The following is an 18,994-nucleotide window of genomic DNA, read 5'->3' as shown; positions in this document are numbered from 1 at the left end:
TTGTGAAGTGGCTTTTCTCTTGGTAAAAGAAACAACATAAAAATACAATGTCAGTCAAATAAATCGGCCTTCCACAAAATCAACCCGTAGTCAGCGTCTTATGCTTGGCATTCATGAGTTCAGTAATATTTTACTGACCATCTCCTTGACAGCAGGCCTGAGGCTGAACTAGGCCTATAAGGATAAGCAAGATGGACTTGGTCCCTACCCTCTGGAACTTGCAGTGTGGCAACGGCCACAGACAGCAGCTTGATCGCTCTTCTCCCACGAGACACTGCCCTTCATAATATCTGTCCAGGGCAGTAGCTGGACCCTGTACCATCCTCATTTGTCTTAAACCATCTCTAAATCTCCTACCCACAAATACATCCGCTAGTTCTCAGAACTACTGAACAAATGGGTATTTAGTCTGCTAAGTTCCACATGTGGCTACCTTCTGTACCATTTGTTTACTCCATCACAAAACCAGCCTGATGCTACATATAAAAAAAAGAAAAAACACACAAAAGTGGTGGCCAGATCTTGGGCAAGTCACTGAAGTGCTCTGATTCTTAGTTTTCTCTGTTGCAAAATTGGGGAAGGAAGTGACCCGGAGCAACTTCGATTTCTTCCAACTTTTAAAATTATTTTAAGATTTATGACCATTGTGTGCCACAAAGCCTTAAACAGCATTTACTAGAAAAATGTCTATACACTTGGAACCAAATATGCTGAGCTTCGTGGCAAACCTGTTTCCAGGATCTCTTGAAACCAACAGGGCTATCAGTTCTAACCTGAGAAAAGTAAACAAGACTCCAAGCCAGGAAGGAACTCGTTTGACTGCTTTCCTTGCCTCCCAATAATCAAAGCAATATTCTCTTAAGTGCCTGGCTCCCAAATACCTTTAAATGTCTCAATTCTGCCTAGCATAAGCAGTCTTTACATCTGATTGGTAATTGTGGGGCAACATTCCTCTTTCAATGTTGCCTGACCCTTACTCCATTGATTTTTTTTTAATTGAAATATACCAGGCATACAGAAAACTATGAAGAACCATTGATTTTTGAAGAGTACTAAATACATCTCTTTGTGGAGTTCTATACTATGTGCCAAACACAATGATGGTGGTTCAGGATACAAAGGTCAGCTACAAATGAGGACAGACAGCTAAGCAAGTAAGTGCAATGATGTGTACACATTTCAGAATGTGCCTGATTCAGGCATGACACATAAGCCTTTATATAAAGCTTATCATTGCAGGTAACACACAAACAAACGCAGTGGTAGTCTCTAGTTTATAAATAGTTTTACCCTTTTAAAAATTCATTCCTAGTTGGTTATTGAAATTTGGAGCACATTTTCTCCCAAGACACAGTTACAAATGTGGTAAAGTTTCCAAACCAAAACACAAAAGACCAATTTAACACATGAAGCATCTGAAACACTTTGTACCTACTCTGCCAAAAGAGCAGAAAACTTGACTGCAGCCAGAGAACCAGGAGTGATCTTGTTATCTGGAAAGCTAGAGCTTGAGGGAAAGCAGACTGTAGGTGATTAAGGGGTGCAGACGGAGTGGTGAGGAGGTGCCTGTCGGCTTTTAGGCAACTAAGCTCAGGGATTTTGAGACCAAGGGCCAGGTAGGCCTGGTTTCAATCAAATCCAGGTTCTCCCACTTAAAAGCTAGGTGCCTTTAAACATGGTTTGCAATCATTCTCCGTCTCGTTTTACTGATCTGAATGTCTGGCACAGAGTATGCATTCAATAAACAATAAAGTATTTTATTTTATTCATTTGCTTGAAACTATATGGCTTTCGTCTTTCTTGGTAGAAAAGTATCCTTAACACGTAGGTGGGTTTTTCAGTCATGACTAGAAAATGTTCAGTTTCCATATAAAACAGAAACAGATTTTAATTGTCGAGGCAAGAAAGTACAAGGAAGGGGACTTGATGAGAACATACTACACATGAGAAAAAGACAGCTTGAAGCAAAATGAAGTAACTAGGAAGGGAATGCAAACAGAGGGAAAAGACGTACAGAGGGTATGTGATGTACAGAGTATTCTCCTGAGAGAAGGTATGAGGGGGAATTCCAGGGAACTTCCAGATGACTTATGGGCTGGCTAAACAAGGAAGAGAAGACAGGAGGGATAAGTAAGAAGAGTGGCAACCCAAACACACACACACACACACACATGCTCATTTAATTCTTACAACCCTATAGGTAGGTGCTACTATTATCCTCATTTTACAGATGAGGTAACTGAGGCACAAAGAAGTTGAATAACTTGTCGAGGATCACTCAGCTAGTAAACTAACACGGGATAAACCACAGACTCAGGTTCCAGATTTCGGGGTCTGAACCACTATCGTACACCGATGCTTTCCTAGTTCTGGGAACCCATCCATTTGCAGAAGGGAGCTACCCGCATCAGAAGTTCATAACTTGAGTAACTTCTATCTATAAAGTTCCCACTTATGAGCATGTAAACATTACATAATCATTTACAGATTCCCTGGCAATGTTCAGTATTTGGGGTGGAAGTGGGTAACTAACATTTATTAAATGCTGCTGAATCCCAGGCACTGTCTGAAACTATTCCATATGTTCTACCTTATTTACGGTTCACAAACCACCTTTGTGATAGGTTCTATTAAATCCATTCTATAGCTGAGAAAAACTGAGGATGACTTATGAGTCCAGCGTCACAGCTGGTAAGTGGCTGAGGACAGCCTCTGATCCGTCTCTTCCTGGTTCCAAGGTCAACATGCTTTTCATAACACATCTGGCGTACTCAGACCCTAACAGGTAAACATGGGACATGTTATGTAACAACCAGTTTATATACTTTATGTAATATAAAGTAACAGTAAGTCAAGTTTGATTTAAAATGTCCAAAATATTTCACAAGAAAATACTAAATTCTCTTTAAGACAGCTAAACAAACCCAACTGCCCGTTTTACCACCTATCGCTTCCCAGCTGCCCCCCTCAACATCCTTTCAGATCCTCTTTATAACTCAGCATTACTTAACAATACCAAATACAATATAGATGTCATAGAGACAATTCTCCAAGAGCCTAAAACCGCTTCAGAAATAGGCATTGGAAAACAGGATAGAAACAAGTTCCATAGGTTTTCCTGTTAAAGGCTAATGAAAGCAAAAAGGAAAAAAATAAAAGACAAGTGACAAGACAGTAGAAAGGCTTTTGTTTAAGAGTAGAAAGTTTTTCCAATTATACCTCAGTAAAACTAGGGAATAAGAGAGTAAAAGGGGGTTTTATTTTAATGCCAGAGAGCTTCAAATTTGAATTCCAGCTCTGCCGTTTATTAGCTTTGTTTGCTCATGGAGGAAATGATGCCATTAAGATTTAACTCTCTGGCTATTAAGTAGCAAATACAACGCACCAACAGCTGACACAAAGTAAAAGCTTACTAATCTTCAGTCTCATCCTTTTGCTACTTCTTCCCATTTGGGAAGGTGTGCTTCACACCCCACAAACCTGGGAAACATGACCTACCCCAAGCACCTGTTAACCAAAAAGATTACAAGACACTCATAAAGCGCTTTCCTCATTTTCCACCAGACCCATATCATGAGTCCCATATGGCCCCACAGCCTTTTTGCCTGTGTCTTCCAAGATATTTATCTTCTACCATCTTGGGTAAACCAAGGGGCCAGTATTTATTATTCATATTTCTGTTACTTCCCACCCCCTCCCCAAAAAAGTTTAGGCAACCTAGATAAAAGATATATACAACAGAACCACTCACTAAAAGGAGAACTTAGTACACGTGACAAGTGATCAGGTGGGAGACTGAGGCAGGGAGATTTTATAAGGAAAACAGACAGCAATCTAAACAAGCAAATAACTTGGCTCTAAGCTTTCTGGCCAGGAATCATGACGAATCACAGAGCACTCTTTTTTCTTTGTTTATAAAAAGAAACACAGAAATTCCTGAAGAGAAGCATCAATAACTTGCCTGAACTTATGCATGGAAGCCAATGACAGGACCAAGAATATCACCAAAACCTTACAAAATACTCGGTGCTCTTTTGCACACTGTACTAGTTTATGTAAGAATTTAGTTTGACCAAACTCCCTTTGGGAAAACATTCCCACTTTTTGAACCTCTACGATTTGCACATATCTACACAGGGTTGAGCAGTTAGTCAATAAACACCCAGGTGCCTACTGTGAAAGGGGACATTACAATGAATAAGACAGGTCCTGTCCTCAAGGACCCTGGGATTTCACAGAGGAGGTAAGTCTGCAAAAGAACCACAGCACAGGCAGAGCATGGTGCCCCAGAAGACAGCGCAGGCCGCACAGCACCCAAGTACTACGGGTAGACATTCCCTTCGGTTGGGGGTTGGGGGAACGGTCAGGGACATATGAAGGAAGGGTCCATGGAAGTTATAGAATTTTGACAGATAGAGAGCATGAGGTATGAGCAAAGTGTGTTAAAGAAGAAGAAGAAAAAGAAGAAGAATGTAAAAAATATGAGAAATGTCTCAAGGGTCGAAAATAAAACAGTGACTGATTTGGGCATAGTGTAGGAGGACAGAAATGGGAGAATAAGCTGAAAAGTTGAGGTCTTATCAAAAAGAGCCTTGAATACCACACTAAGGTGGAGTTCGGACTGTTTTCTGTGCAAGAAGGGCTTCCAAAGGCAGGTGGCCAGGAAATTCTATGACTGGGGTCAAGCTGCAGGAAGATTATTTAATGTGTGGAGGGAAAAGGCAAAAAGCAAGGAGACTACACTGGAGATTACTGCAATCACCCAGGTAAAAGCAAGCAAGGTAAGTGGCAGGGAATGGTGAGAAAGCAAAAGTGCAATACCCTGGGAGGGAGCACGCAGAGGGCCTTGCCAGCCATCCCCGTGGTCTGGCGAACAAGGAAAGGGAGAGATGGAGATGAGGTGCCAGTCGGTGAACTTTGGCCAAGCGCCAAATCTGGCCTGCTGCCTATTTTGTACAGTCAAGGAGCTCTACAAATTTTTACACTTTTAAATGGATGGGAAACTGAATATTTTGTGACAACTAGAAATTCCGATTTCAGTGTCCGTACAAAAAGTGTTATCGGAACAAAGCCACACTCGTTGGTTTACATACCATCTATGTTTGTTTTAGTTCTACAACAGCAGAACTGCATAAAGGTGACAGACAAGGCATGGTCCTGAAAGCTAAAAATATTTACTGTCTCGCCCTTTACAGAGACGTTTTCTGATCACAGGTCTAAGGTTTTCAGGGTGGAGGACAGATACGGCATTAAGAGGAAACAGAAATCATCCATTGGTATGGCTGGGTCAGAAAGCGAGATGACGTCAATTCTGGAGCAGTTAAATGTGAGGTGTCAACAAGACATCTAGGTGAAGGAGCCCAGCATGAAATCCCCGCCTGCCTCCCCACTCCCACCCCAGCAGGGCTGAGGCACGTGCTATTCCCCCTGCCTGGCACACTCTTCCTCCCCAGATCATGGTCTGGCCTGGCTCCTACTCTCACTCATTCTGACCTGAGCTCCAAAGTCCCTTCCTCAGCGGTAGCCCCTCCCCCACCCACCTAAGCATTCTCCACCTGGTCCCTTACCAGTTTTCTCTATTGCACTTACCACCACCCGAAATAAGCCTGTTTATCAACATGTTTAACATCTTAAAATGTTGGCTCCTTCGGACAGGGGTCTTGCCTGTTATTCCCCACAGCGTCTCCAGTGCTTTGAATAGTGCCTGGAGCTGCCAACCAGTATTTGGGAAGGCAGAGAGTGATGAAGGAGGAATATGAGACAAAGGGACCCCTGAAGCGCAAATGAAAGCAGGTCACCTGCACCATTTTAAGGAACAAATGAGATCTGCCATTCGCAAAACCTTTAGAGAAGTCTTCACTGGGTGAAGGGGAGAGATGAGAGAAAGATACCAAAGAGAAGAAAGCAAAGACAGAGAAAGGAAGAAGTATTGTGTCTTTAAAGCCAGACAGCAGTGGGGTTTCGGGACATCTTTCAGGAAGCGTGTATTTAGCAGTTTTCAAATGTTTTAGACAACAAGAGCAGGAAAAAAAGTGACAGCAAGAAGGTCACTCAAAGAAGCAATCCCAAGAATGTGGAGGTGGCAGTCAGGCTGCAAAGGGTTAAAGAATGAGTGAGTGGGAGGCAGTGAACACTTTCAAGGCATCTGATAGCAGAGCCGGGCAAAGAGAGAGGAAAGGTGCTTCCAGGGGCAGTAGCGATGGGGGTGGAATCCTTGTTTTCATACAATGACTCAAATCCCATCATCTCGTGCTGTTTTAAAGCCTCAATTCCCCCTGCTACATTATGATAAAGCCCAGAGTAATATGGCCCATAAGGCTCTGCTTGATGTAGTGCCCCCCACCGCAGCAGCCGGCATCTGTCCTCTGCTCCGCTGTCTCAGAGTGCTAGTTCCACCTCAGGCCCTTTGCACATGCTGTTTCCCCTGGCTGGAAAACTTCCTCACCCTCTCAGCCTGGCTCACTTTCACCCTTCAGATTTCAATGTAAAGAATTGTACCACAGAGACCCTTCTCCCTTCTTACACCCCCACCTCTGCTTTATAGCAAACTAAGACATCTCTCCTGGTGCTCAGCATAATTGTAACAAACAGTTGTGTAACTGTTGAATTATTGTGATTTCCACTAGCAAGGAAGCTTCCTGAGGGCAAGAATCAGGCTTGTCTTGTGCTCACATAATACGTGATGTACAGATAACCGTTAAACAAAGGAATAAACATGAAAAACCTGAGCGTGTTTATCTCTAAGTTATCTCAGTCTGTGTATCACAAGTGGCCTGCTTCCTAAATATACATCAAGTGGGCTTACAGTTGATGTGCAGACCACTCGGGTTTCCTCTGACCTCCCCCTCCACATCTAACCAACCTGAGTGAACCATCATTCTAAACGACTACAAAGATGGGGTTCTTTGGAGACACCAACATACATCCAATGATTTTCCCAATTAGGTAACTAATAGACAGTGACTAAGTCCTGCGTAAAGTTTTACAGAATGGCTTTAACCGAACAAAATCAGTCCAATTTTAAATTGAGGCATAATTCATCTTACTTTTTTAAGTGTGTGTTTTGTGAGTCAGCCCTAAAATGGGTTTGCAGGTGGACCTGGCCAAAGATCATATCTTTAGGATGTGAATCACTCTGTCTGCCTGTGTGTGCTTAATAACAAGATTTTTCACTAGGAAAATACACACTTGGCAGATTGTTTTCTCGTTGATTTTCTTCTTTTGTCTTTTCTCTTACTGTAACATAAAATTGTTTCTAATTCTACTAATCTAAAAAAAATTGCTATCAATTACCACCTTTCTATAATCTGAGCAAATTAACTGTGCAAATAAGCCTACAGATTAAACTATACTTAACTGAATGAATTGTCAGTAAAAATACCCGTAAGCCCTTGAAAACGCCATTAAAAACAAGAGTTGCATTAATTACAAATTGTTTCTGCTTTATATATTTGATCTTGTTTGAGTTACCCAAAGTACCTGAAAATAATAATAGACCTTAAGTATTTTTTCAATACCTCAGGCCAGCCTGTTCACCACTTGAACTGGACTTCCCTCCCAACTGCCCCACCTCCCAAATACATATCGGGGAGTTTCGCTGTCTTTTTCCTTCTCAAGTGGGAAGACAAGGAAAAGACAGAGAAAACTCCTTCGCTGTCAAAGCACATGGCATGAGAATATCATCAACTACTGTTCTTGAGAGTATGAAGAAATGCAACATAAGCATACAGAAGGAACTAAGGAGACACTTAAAATATGATTAGTAGGAAGGGCTGACTTTATGTACAATTTTATATTTTGGACAAATCATGCTGTAGGAAAGCACGATAAATACATCTATGGAAAGAGAAGCTGATAAAACAGGATTCATGGGAAACTGAGTAGATATTTAAGACTTCCTTTAAACTCTTATAATTCCTTACGCAGCAAATCCGGTTTATAAGATTTCTAATTTGCACACAAGTCTGAAGACACCATTTTACCAACAGGTATGCTGTACCTCCCTGCCAAGAGTGCACTGCTTATTAAGTAGACTGACTAAGTGAGTGCAACACAGTACCTTTATATTGACTTTCCCAAGAAGTCTAATACATTTCTACCAAATTATATACTTTGGGTGGCATTTAAAGCTAAATTAAAGGCACCCTTGTTTCTCATCTTTCCTTAAAAATAAAGTAAAACCTAAAACCTTTGGTGCTTGTCTACATAATAAAGTCTTCTGGGCCTGCCTTCCCTAAGTGCCTCATCTTTTCTTGATTTATCCCTTTCTACTTGAAGCTTTTCTACTATAGACTATATCGGCTACTCTGTTTTGCATTTAGTGGGCTGCACTTCCCTACAATCTTAAAAAGCATTTGGAATATAATTTGAGCTCTTTATTTTGTTTTCAACACATAGCATAATCACCAGTTCCTCCCCCCCAAAAAAACAAAAAAGCTAACAAATTTTTACATCGCACTATGTGCCTTGCACTATTCCAAAATCGTTAGGTGTAGTCATTCAATCCTCAAAATAATTTCAGAGGTAAGTACCACATTTATGTTCACTGGATGGATAAGGAAGCAGGTATAACTTGCCCACATTCTCACAGGCATGATCAAACCAAGCAGTTTGGCTCCAGAGCCTCTAAAAACACAGATTATGGAAAAGAAGGCTGAAATAAAATAAATCAGTCTGTTTTCCATCCAGAAGTATAAGTTGACCTGATTTAGTCCCCCCCATCTGGGTTAAATTTATTATTGCCTTCCTTGCAGATAACCACAGCTCTTTTTTTTTTAATTAAATTTATTGGGATGACAATGGTTAGTAAAATTACATAGGTTTCAAACGTACAATTCTGTGATACATTATCTATATGTCACATTGTGTGCTCACCACCCAGACTCAGTTCTCCTTCCATCACCATGTATTTGACCTTTTACCCTCTTCTAGCATCCCGCCTCTTCCCTTACCCTCTAAACTGTTGTGTCTATGAGTTTTTGTTTGTCTTGTTCCTTTGTTGCTTGCAGTTTTATATCCCACATATCAGTGAAGTCATATGGTTCTTGATTTTTCTGCCTGACTTATTTAGCTTAGCATAACAATCTCAAATTCCATTCATGTTGTTGCAAATGGCACTATTTCATCTTTTCTTATGGCACAGTAGTATTCCATTTGTATTTGTACCACATCTTCTTTATCCAATCATCTATCAAAGAACACCGTGGTTGTTTCCATGTCTTGCCCACTATAAATAATGCTGCAATGAACATCAGAGGACATACATCTTTACAGATAAATGTTTTCAGATTTTGGGGGTAGATACCCAAGAGAGGGATTGCTGGGTCATATGGTAATTCCATTCTTAATTTTTTCAGGACCAATTTACATTCCCATCAACAGTGTGTGAGGTTTCCTTTTTTCAGGTTTCACAGAGGCAGCCTCCTACTCCCAAATCCTCTTAAGTAACTCCTTCCTTGCAGAGTTCAAGTACCTTTCGTGGAGCAAAGATTCCTCACTAGCTTTCATTCTACAGAAAATCTCTTATTTGAGCTTGTTCCCGTTGCAATCCTGACAGCAGCTTCTTACTCCACCCCAACCTCCACCCACCACTTGCCCCCAGTAAGGCTTAGCTCTCTTTAGGGGTCCCAGCTCTCTTTAGGGGTCCCGGCTCTCTTAATGCCAACTACAACATCATCCCCACTATGTGATGGCTGCACACAACAGGCTTATTATGTAAACTTTCTTATCCGCCTGCCAGGAACTTAGTAGGTACCCAAAGACATGTTTGTACATACAAAGAATGAGTTAATTAATCTGGAATAGAAAAAAAGGGGAAAGGGGGAAGCTACTTCTTAGTCCTCAGATTTGAAAAGAGTGTCATGAAGATTTCTAGGAAATGTTCTACAATCACAAAGTAGGATTTACTTACTTGTAGGTGTATAATCTGCAACCGAAAAACTCTGAATGAGCGGGGTCTTCCACTAGATTGTCAACCCTGTAAGGGCAAGAACTTTTGCCTGTTTTGTTCTGAGACTCATAGCAGTAGCTCAACACGTATTTACTGAATGAATAAACGAACACACAAAGTGCTGTGTGAATATCACTGTTAAGTAAATTCAGTTACCACAGATTAAAAATATCTCAACAGAGACCAGCTCTGCCATTTGGCAGAAGTAGACTTCAAAAAATTTTTGTTCTGCTACTAAAGCAGGTCTTGCTTTGGGAATGGGCAATTTACTCGCAGAGTACCAAGGAAAACTGTGTGGCCACTGCCAGCTGTTAAGAATAATGGATCATAAAACCTTAGAAGTAAATATATCATGGAAATGAACTTAATCCTTTATGCTTTCTTCTTGCCTCAAACTGCTAAAAAAAAAAAAAAAGCTGGTGCACTTCAGAGGGAAAAATATTCATAGGAAGTAGTTTCCTGCCCCCGAAACCCGATTATTTCAACATGGCAGCTGTTTAAAACCCCATGTTACCATAGGGTTGTCAAGACAGGAAGCAATAGGGCACACCTAGCTGAGTACAGGGGAGAACAAGAAACAGAGAGGAAACAACATGCCGAACAAGACCAGGGCTTGGAGGTTAGCCCGCAAAGTATCAAAACAAGGAACCAATTTCTCTAATATCTCATATCATGGAATTTACCTGTATATCGTAGGCATTAAAAAAGAGAAAATGAAGGGCATAGAAACAAACAGCACCTTCCTTAGTCACCAACTGCTCCCCCCTTTTCCATCACTAACTCTTCTAGAAAAATTGGTAAGAACTTGATTTTCTTAAATGGGAAAGGAAATAGAGACCATGGATGACTTTTCTCTACTTTCTACTTTCCTATGTTTTCTAATTTTTCTACACTGAGTTTTCCCTCGTTATGAGAAAATAATCTTTATGTTTAAAGAAATTATAGCACTAAAAAAGTTTATGTTCTAATCATAAGAAAACTACATTTTAAAAAAATCCTTCACAGGGTGGCTGGTTAGCTCAGTTGGTTACAGCACGGTGCTGATAACACCAAGGTTGCCGGTTCGATCCCTGCATGGGCCACAGTGAGCTGTGCCCTCCTTTAAAAAGAGAGAGAGAGAGAGAGAGAAATCCTTCGCTCCCAAAAATGAATAACAAAGAATTCAATAATACCAGGCCATCCAATCTCTTCACTGAACATATTGCCTTAACCTCATTCCTCCTCAACTATCAGTATATCTAACAACTCATTTATTTAAAAAATCGTGTCTTCATAATAGTTATGATTTGTGCAGCACTCAGTTTCCATGCATTATTTACCTGATTTTCCCCCAACAACTCTGTGAGATGGCCAAGGTGGATATTTTTAGTTCCATTTTCCAGAAAAGGAAAACAGGAGCTGAAGTGAAATAATTGGCCATGACAGAAGCCTGGATCTTCTTGTTCCCCACCTGGCATTCCAAAATAGGATTTCCCAACCCCAGAACTACTGACATTTTGAGCCACATAACTGTTTGTTGTTGGGGGCTGCCCCACACATTATAGGATGTTTAGCAGCATGCTTGGCCTCTACTCCCTATGTACAATAAACTGCCTCCTCCCACATCCACTCCCTAAGTTATAACATGCAATACGTCTCCAAAAACAACAAACATCTCCTTGGGCGCAAAAATCATATCTCGTGGAAAAACACTGCTCTAAAATAATCTGAGACATTCCTTTTGGCACCTCTACTCTATGACAAGGCTCCATATATCATTGAGCCACATAAATCACAGAGTATCACATGCTGCTTGCTCAGCGAGCTTCAGTTAATTAACCAATTCCCTATCCACTTAAAAAAATTATTTTAAATGTAGACTGGACAAGAAAATCTCCTTGTACAAATATTATCTCAAGCGATAAATCTAAAAGCTTATTATCTCCTTAGAACATAGTAAGGACATACATAATAGAGATATACAAAATGATATGTGTATATTTAGGGGGAAAAAACACAGAGGAGTTAGTAAAAAGATATCGGTCTTTGCTAATAAACCTTATTACTGTTCCCTCTATAAAGATAAGTATAAACCTATACATGTTCTCAATATTTGCTTCAGCTGGGTTTCTATCCAAATAAGTATTACTTAAAGCTACTCAGAAGAAACTCAGCGATAACTTTGGAACATTACTAGAATTTGCGGTCTGAACCACTAGTGTTTGTGAACCCAGAATTTAAAGTAACAAACCTCACATTCTATACAGACACTCAGTTTAAGCTTCTTCACGCCATTTAATCCGAGTTTGCATTCCTGCAAAAGCAACTCCACCCTCAAAATTCCTTATTTTCACCAGCTTTTTAGCAAATTTAGAAAAGATTTTGCAACCTAACTCCTTTTAACACCTTAAATCTGTAAATGTGGACACCGAATGATCAGAAAGAGATAATTACAGTATAACATCAGCCAAACTGATATTAGACTGCCTAAATTACAGCAAATTGAAACGTAGCTATATTTTGAGAAATGTTTGAATATTTTATCTATGTATTATATAACTTATTCACCCTCTATTATCATTTCCCAATGGTAGTAATTTATTGTAGAATAGGATAATTACCTAAACTGGTTTTTATTTAATGTAGTGTCACACTGCAATCCTAGTATTAAAAAATACATTTTTGCAGCTATTTTTATTAAGAGAAACTAAAATATAGTAAAAGTACTTAGTTAATATGATGTATAGAATTAAGAAGAGGTTATGATTATTCCTATTCATAATGTCCACACTCAGGTGTAATGTACTTATGTCTTTAAACGTGATCTTGATCTATACATAGGAGACTTTTTCTCTCTACTGCAAAGCATATTGGACCCAAAGTGTCTAGTACCCTCGTGGTCTCCATTAACCTTCACCACAAAGTACAAAAGAACACACTGATCCACTGATCCTTCAGTGAAAACAACTCTCCAGTCTTGGAAAACGTCAGTCACCAAAACAAAAGCAAAAATCAACACAGAAAGGTGTTTTGGAAACAAAGAACAAAGCTTTAATCAATTTAAAATGCTCGTTTAAAAATTTATTTCTGTGTAAATGTCTAACCACTATACTGTACACTTGAAATTAATATAATATTGAATGTTTACTGTAATTGACAAATTTAAAAAGGCGGGGAAGGTAAAGGGGACTAAGAGGTTCAAAGTTCCAGGTATAAAACAAATAAGTCATGGGGATGTAATGTACAGCATAGGAAAAATAGTCAATAATATTGTGTGACATAGCCCGGTGTCAGATGCTGGACTTATATGGTGATCACTCATTTAGCACAGGGAATATAACCAATAATATAGTAATAACTATGTATAGTGCCAGGTGGGTACTATTGAATAACTGTGATGTACACTTAGAAGGATATTTAACATTGTATGTTAGCTATATTTTAATAAAAATCTTTTTAAAAAAAAAGATTTAAAAATTTTCCACTGTGCATATGCCCATTAACTCGAATCCTTTTCTTAAAAAATAGCCAACAGACTCCAGGATCACATCTAATTGTTTCTGCATTATACTCATCACTTAACTCTCCAAGGTTTTTAATGCTTTCCTCCCTGAAAGAAGTAATGACAATGTTATACAGCTATAAACTCCTGCTACTGAGAGAGAAAAACCTATGACAAGGGAGAGAAGAAGGGAGGGAGGAAGGGACGCAGGAAGGGAAGAGAAAATGTTAATAGCATGTGTCCAACCAGGAGCAGAAGACAGCTCAGAGCTATGTATTAAGTGGCAGACCGGGATCTGCTTCCCCAGGGACACACAGGAATTGACAGAAAACATACAATCAAAACAATGTGCAAAAACACCTGGCAATAATCACACCGTTTATCTCGTCTCCCTAGAGAAATTCCTTGGGGTAAACACACACCCAAGGAGCCCCCGTCCCCGGAACCTTGGAGAGGGCCCTGACAGGGGAGCTTACTACTCCTGCTAAAGCCAGACTTCGCTTGGACGCTCGACGACCGCACGCGGATGGGGTCTGAGGAATCAGACCGGGGGGGTGGGGGGGGGCCGGAGACCCGCCGTTTCGGTGAGTCAGTCCCTTTACAGTGGGATTCGCAATTCCCCTGGTGGCTCTCTCTGTGTGTTCCTCTTTCCTGGCCCTCTAGCTCGGGGTGCTGCTGTCGCCCTTATCTCTGGCTGCCTGGGGCCTGGGTCCCAGCAGAGCCTAAAAGAAGAGGGGGCACCAGCCCACGCCGCAAACACGGCCCCAAACCCTAGCAGGAGGAAAACCTCGGAGACCCTCGGTTCCGAGGCCAGAGGACACCTCCTCCCGCCCCCGGCACTTGCACCCGAGAGCCGGCGGTCGAGTTCCCCGTGCGCCAGCGAGGGACGTCAGCCCTCAAGCCCGCGCCCGCATCGCGGGCCGGTATAAACAGGATGTCGGCGTTCCCGGCTTGTTTATGAAAAGTTGGTGTGCGCCGGGGGGAGGGGGCGGCGCGCCTTGACCTTCCCCCCCCCCGCGCGGGCCCCCGCCCCGCGACCTCCCCGCCACCCGCCGATTCCGCTCGGCTGGAAATCCCCCGCCCGCACTCGCACGTCCGCGCCCCACCCGGGCCCCCAGCCCCGCGCGCGCTCGCGGAGCCCTCCCGGGGGCCCGAGAGCGGCGGCCGCGTCTGCAGCCGGCGCGGGGATCCGCGACCCTCGCCCTGGCGCCGGCAGCCGCACGGGCTTCCCCACTCCCCTCCGTGACACTCACCACTTCCGTGTGCGCCTGAGCCCGGGGGCTCCGGGTGGCGGCGGGTCCCGATCGGGAGGCCTGCTCGCCGAGCGGCCAGCGCCTCCGGGCCCCGGCGAGCGCGCGCCCGGGGCGGAGGAAGGGGCGCAGGTGGGCGACCGAGGCTGGGCGCGGGCCCGCGCGTCCGCGGCTGCTGGGTCCTCGGAGGCCGCGGCGGCCTGCGCTCCGCGACGCACCCGCCTCCCACCCGCGGCCGGCTCCGCCTCCCACTGATGTCACGGGCGGCAGCCCCGGAACGGGGGGCGGGGGCCGCGGTCGAGGCGGCAGCGCCGCCCACGCGCAGGCCCGGGCGCGGACAGCCTTCCCGCCCCGCCCCCATCCGGCGGCGCCCGCCCCGGCCCCTACTCGCCGGTTCCTGCCCCGGCTTCTGGAAGCACTGATCTAGCGATGCGAGGTCCCCCCGCGCGGAATGTCACGTTGTCACGTTTGGGCCGTAGGCTGACCACTCCCGCGTCCGTGTCTCTGTGCCCTGCGATGCCCCTTACCCCAACCGCCTAAGAGGTAAACTGGTGGAGCACTGGACGCACGGGAACTTGAGAAATAAATCTTCCAACGTTGACAAGTTACTTCAGATCCAACTTGTTCCTTATTTAGAGTTCTTTTCAATTAAAAAAAAAAAAAGAAACAAACTTATATGTAATAGTAATAAGAACTGATATTTACTGATATTTAATGTGTCCAGCACTTTTCATTTTTTTACTAATAATCCCTCCAAGTAGGGAGTATCCTCATTTTATCCATGAGGAAACACACTGAGATGTAAGTATCTTGATCAATGTCACACTATGGGTGGGATTCACACCCCATTCGCAGTCTATGGCCAAATCCTGACCATCTTACTTCCTAAATGTCTCTCCGGTCCATTAGCTTCTCCAAGTGTTTCAGTGACACGATTGGAGCTGCCACAATCTCTCACCTGAAGGGCCACAAAACATGTCTTAAATTGTCACTCTGCATTCACTCCAATCTCCAATCAGTTCTCCACAGACAGCTTTCAAAAGTTCAAATCTGTTCCTCACTCCCAAGCTTAAAACACTCCAGAGCCTTCCCTCTGAAAATCCTCCTAGGCCGTGCATGGGCAGGCTTTTGCAGCTCAGGTCACCATGAACAGAGCCTGCCCCACCTCCTCTGAATACACTACGCTGATAACTTGGGGGGTTGGGGGTGGGGAGTTGACTGCAACTTTTCTCATACTGAGCAAGAAGTGCTGGGTGTGGTACTGGTGAGTGAAAAGATCATTCAAATCTAGAGTCCTGGATTTGAGGCCTGGCTCCCACCATTAACCAACCACTTGTGTTACCCTAAACAATTTGCAGTTTACTCGTAAAAGTCGTGGGGCAGACTAACGGATCTCCAACATGCCTCCGGAAGGAGATAGAAGAGCTACTAGAGAAAAGAGAATCAAGCAGGAAGGGCTGTGGCCCAGCTGTCTACAACATGTGTGCTTGTGAGCATGTCTTGCCTCCCCTGGCACTCAGACTGTTTACATCATTTATTTTACCTGGTAAACTGGAACAATACCTTATAGGGATTATGCTGAAGATGAACTAAGATAATGCAGGCCCGGCACATGTGGTGAGCTTGGTAAATTATCATGATTTTTATTGAGCTGGGCCTTAATTAAAGAACAGGTGGGAGTGACATGAATGGAGACAAACATGAACCACATTTTAGGTAAGGTGGAGGGTAAAGAAAATGGAAATTCAGGACGGCAGCAATAACCCCATTGTCCCCAAGAATAAATCTGACTGCTTTGCAGGGCTAAGGAGAGACAGCCTTGGCTGAGATGGCTTTAGATCCATTCCCCTGTACCGGGCATTGCTCTAGGTGCTGAGGATTCCGAGAAAAAAAGACCCAGTTCTGACCTCTGGGTGCTCACAGTGGAGTGGGGGAGACAGACAAGCAACAATTCAATGCGATTCATTCTCTTCTAGAAGTGATCACAGAAGAGAATCACCCAACCCAGCCTGAGGAAATCAAGAAAAGAAACTACAAGCATCAGATAAGTCACAGGAGCCAGGGAATTGATGTCATATTCAGACAGTAGAAGCACATGCTGTGTGGCTGGGGAATAAGAAAAGATGAGCCTTATGCAAAAACGTTTGGCTAAAAGAAATAGTGTGTTTTTGAGTTATTTAAGCAGGTTTTTATTTTAGAAGAATCACTTGAAGGCAGGGTTGCTCAACCTCAGCATTATTGACATTTTGGGCAGGAAAACTCTTTGTTACGGGGGCTCTCTTGTCCATTGTAGGATGTTTAGCAGCATACATAGCATGGCATCTCTGTCCTCTATTCCTCTACCAGACGCCAGTAGCAATCCCCCTTAACTCCTCCTCCAACCCTTCTATACCCCAACCCTACTCCTGGCCCAATTGTAACAACCAAAAATGTCTTCAGACATTGCCAAATGTCCTCTGGGGGGACAAAAATCACCTCACTGAGGACCACTAATCTAGGGATGATGCAGAAAATGGATCAGAGGGCAAGGAGATTAATCTCATAGCACTGCAGAGCTGCAGGCTCTGCAGGCTGCAACTGATGAGAACATATCTAAGGCAGTGGACGAGGGAAGGACACCAGTAAGATGTCAAAAACCTAAAGGGACAGCGTAGACAGTACGTGGTACCTGATTACATGTGGGTGCTGAGGCAGAGGGAGGAATTTCACATGACTCCCAAATTGTCCGAATTAGTTGACAAGTTAACCAAGAACGCCACCAACTGAATTGGTTGAGGAATTCAATTTTATCTTTGAGAATAGAAAAAGAAATTAAAATCACTCTATAGGGAACATACATGGTGGTGGGTTGGAAGAGAGGCAGGGAAGGAGGGAGTGTAAAAGGAGAAATAGGAGAAATATACGTATTTCCTTCTAACGTGTAACATGTAGCATGAAACCTGCAAACCTGCTACAAATATTGATCTGAATTGAAATAAACCAAACGTAATGGCGTAGAAGCTTCTTATTAGGAAATTGTCAAAAAAATAATAATAATAACTCCCACAACCAGCAATCGTACACACATGAGTTTCACACATAAATCTTCGAGCATTTGCTCACCAGTCTATTTCTCTGCAAAAGTTAGATTGCAGTGGGAAAAAGATTCAGTGAGGTTTGCCTTTAAAAGGTTCTACTGAACAAAACAAAAGTAACATTGTACACATCATGAAATACAATTCAAAGAGTTAGAAACTAGAACTATAAAGTCACCTGTAATCTTGTAACCCTAACATAAACATGCTTCCCATATTATTTATTTTCTTCCAGTTATTTTTTTCACTATGCATATTTTACTATAAATATAAATCATGGTATACATGTAATTTTGTAAATTGCTCCTTAATTTATATGCATTTTCCATGTTACTACAAAAGTCTTCACAAATATTGAATTTCTTCATGCAAATAACAATAATTAAATATTTAATATTTAGATAATTACTTTAGGAGAGTTCACAGAAGTCAAATTGGGTCAAACGGACTGCACATTTTTAGATTCTTGATTCATGGATTCATAAAGAGGGGTCACGGCTCCTCTTTTTTAGATTTTATGGAGTACCTTTGTTGGCTACATGTTCGCCCCTTGGGATACCATGAGTTATGAACCCTGTTACTATTCCTGCAGATCAGGCCCCCTTTGCTGCTCCTCTGACCCTATGGGTCATCATGGTCATTGTGGCCAATTGGCTTCCAGTAGCTGTGCACTTGCAATTGGTCTCTACTACCTGGGAGGAGCGCCAACGTGTCCACAGCTATTCAGGAGCCCAGCTCTGAACTACTCTCCAACTTTGAGCCCCGGCCTTCAGAGGTGGTTTGCATTTCTTGGTGATAACTGGCACTGCTTCCTCTCTGGAGAGCAGTCTTAATGGTCTTGGTGAATGGTGTGTCCCTTGGGCCTCCCATGAAACGTAATCCTCTGGTGGGTCTTTGGGTCTTCCGTAATATTTCCATTCTAGCATGTCCCGTTCCTCATCTTCTTAATCCTTCCTCTGCCTCAGCCAGGGCAACTCGGGCGTCTCCATTTCACTCAGGTTTCGCCATCATGTTTTCCAGGCTTCCAACAGCCATCCCATAGTGAGTTTGCCTCATCCTCTAAGGTCCTTGCTGGAATGGTAAATCTTGTGTCTTGAAAGAGGAGCCTTAGGTCTGAGCTCCAGAAATAGTTACACTTCTCTTGAGCAAGGTTACTTATCACTTGTGTAACTGATTCTGTTTCTCCCTTTGATGGGTAGGAAGCTCAGAGTACAATTTTAGTCATATATGTATTAGGAAC

General features: G+C 42.8%; 1 protein-coding gene across 2 annotated transcripts in view; it reads right to left on the bottom strand.

Moving 5' to 3' along the window:
- Positions 1–14,917, bottom strand: part of JAK1 (Janus kinase 1) — a 125,298-nt gene extending 110,381 nt beyond the window's left edge. For both annotated transcript variants that reach the window (XM_081055912.1, XM_081055910.1), the window contains exon 1: positions 14,684–14,917. The gene's annotated coding sequence lies outside the window, so the exon portion shown is untranslated. The remainder of the gene's footprint in view (positions 1–14,683) is intronic.
- Between the last annotated feature and the right edge of the window lie 4,077 nt (positions 14,918–18,994).

The sequence above is a fragment of the Rhinolophus hipposideros genome (assembly GCF_964194185.1).
Source record: "Rhinolophus hipposideros genome assembly, chromosome: 8".
Taxonomy (NCBI): Eukaryota; Metazoa; Chordata; class Mammalia; order Chiroptera; family Rhinolophidae; genus Rhinolophus; species Rhinolophus hipposideros.
This window is presented reverse-complemented; position numbering and strand designations above follow the sequence as displayed.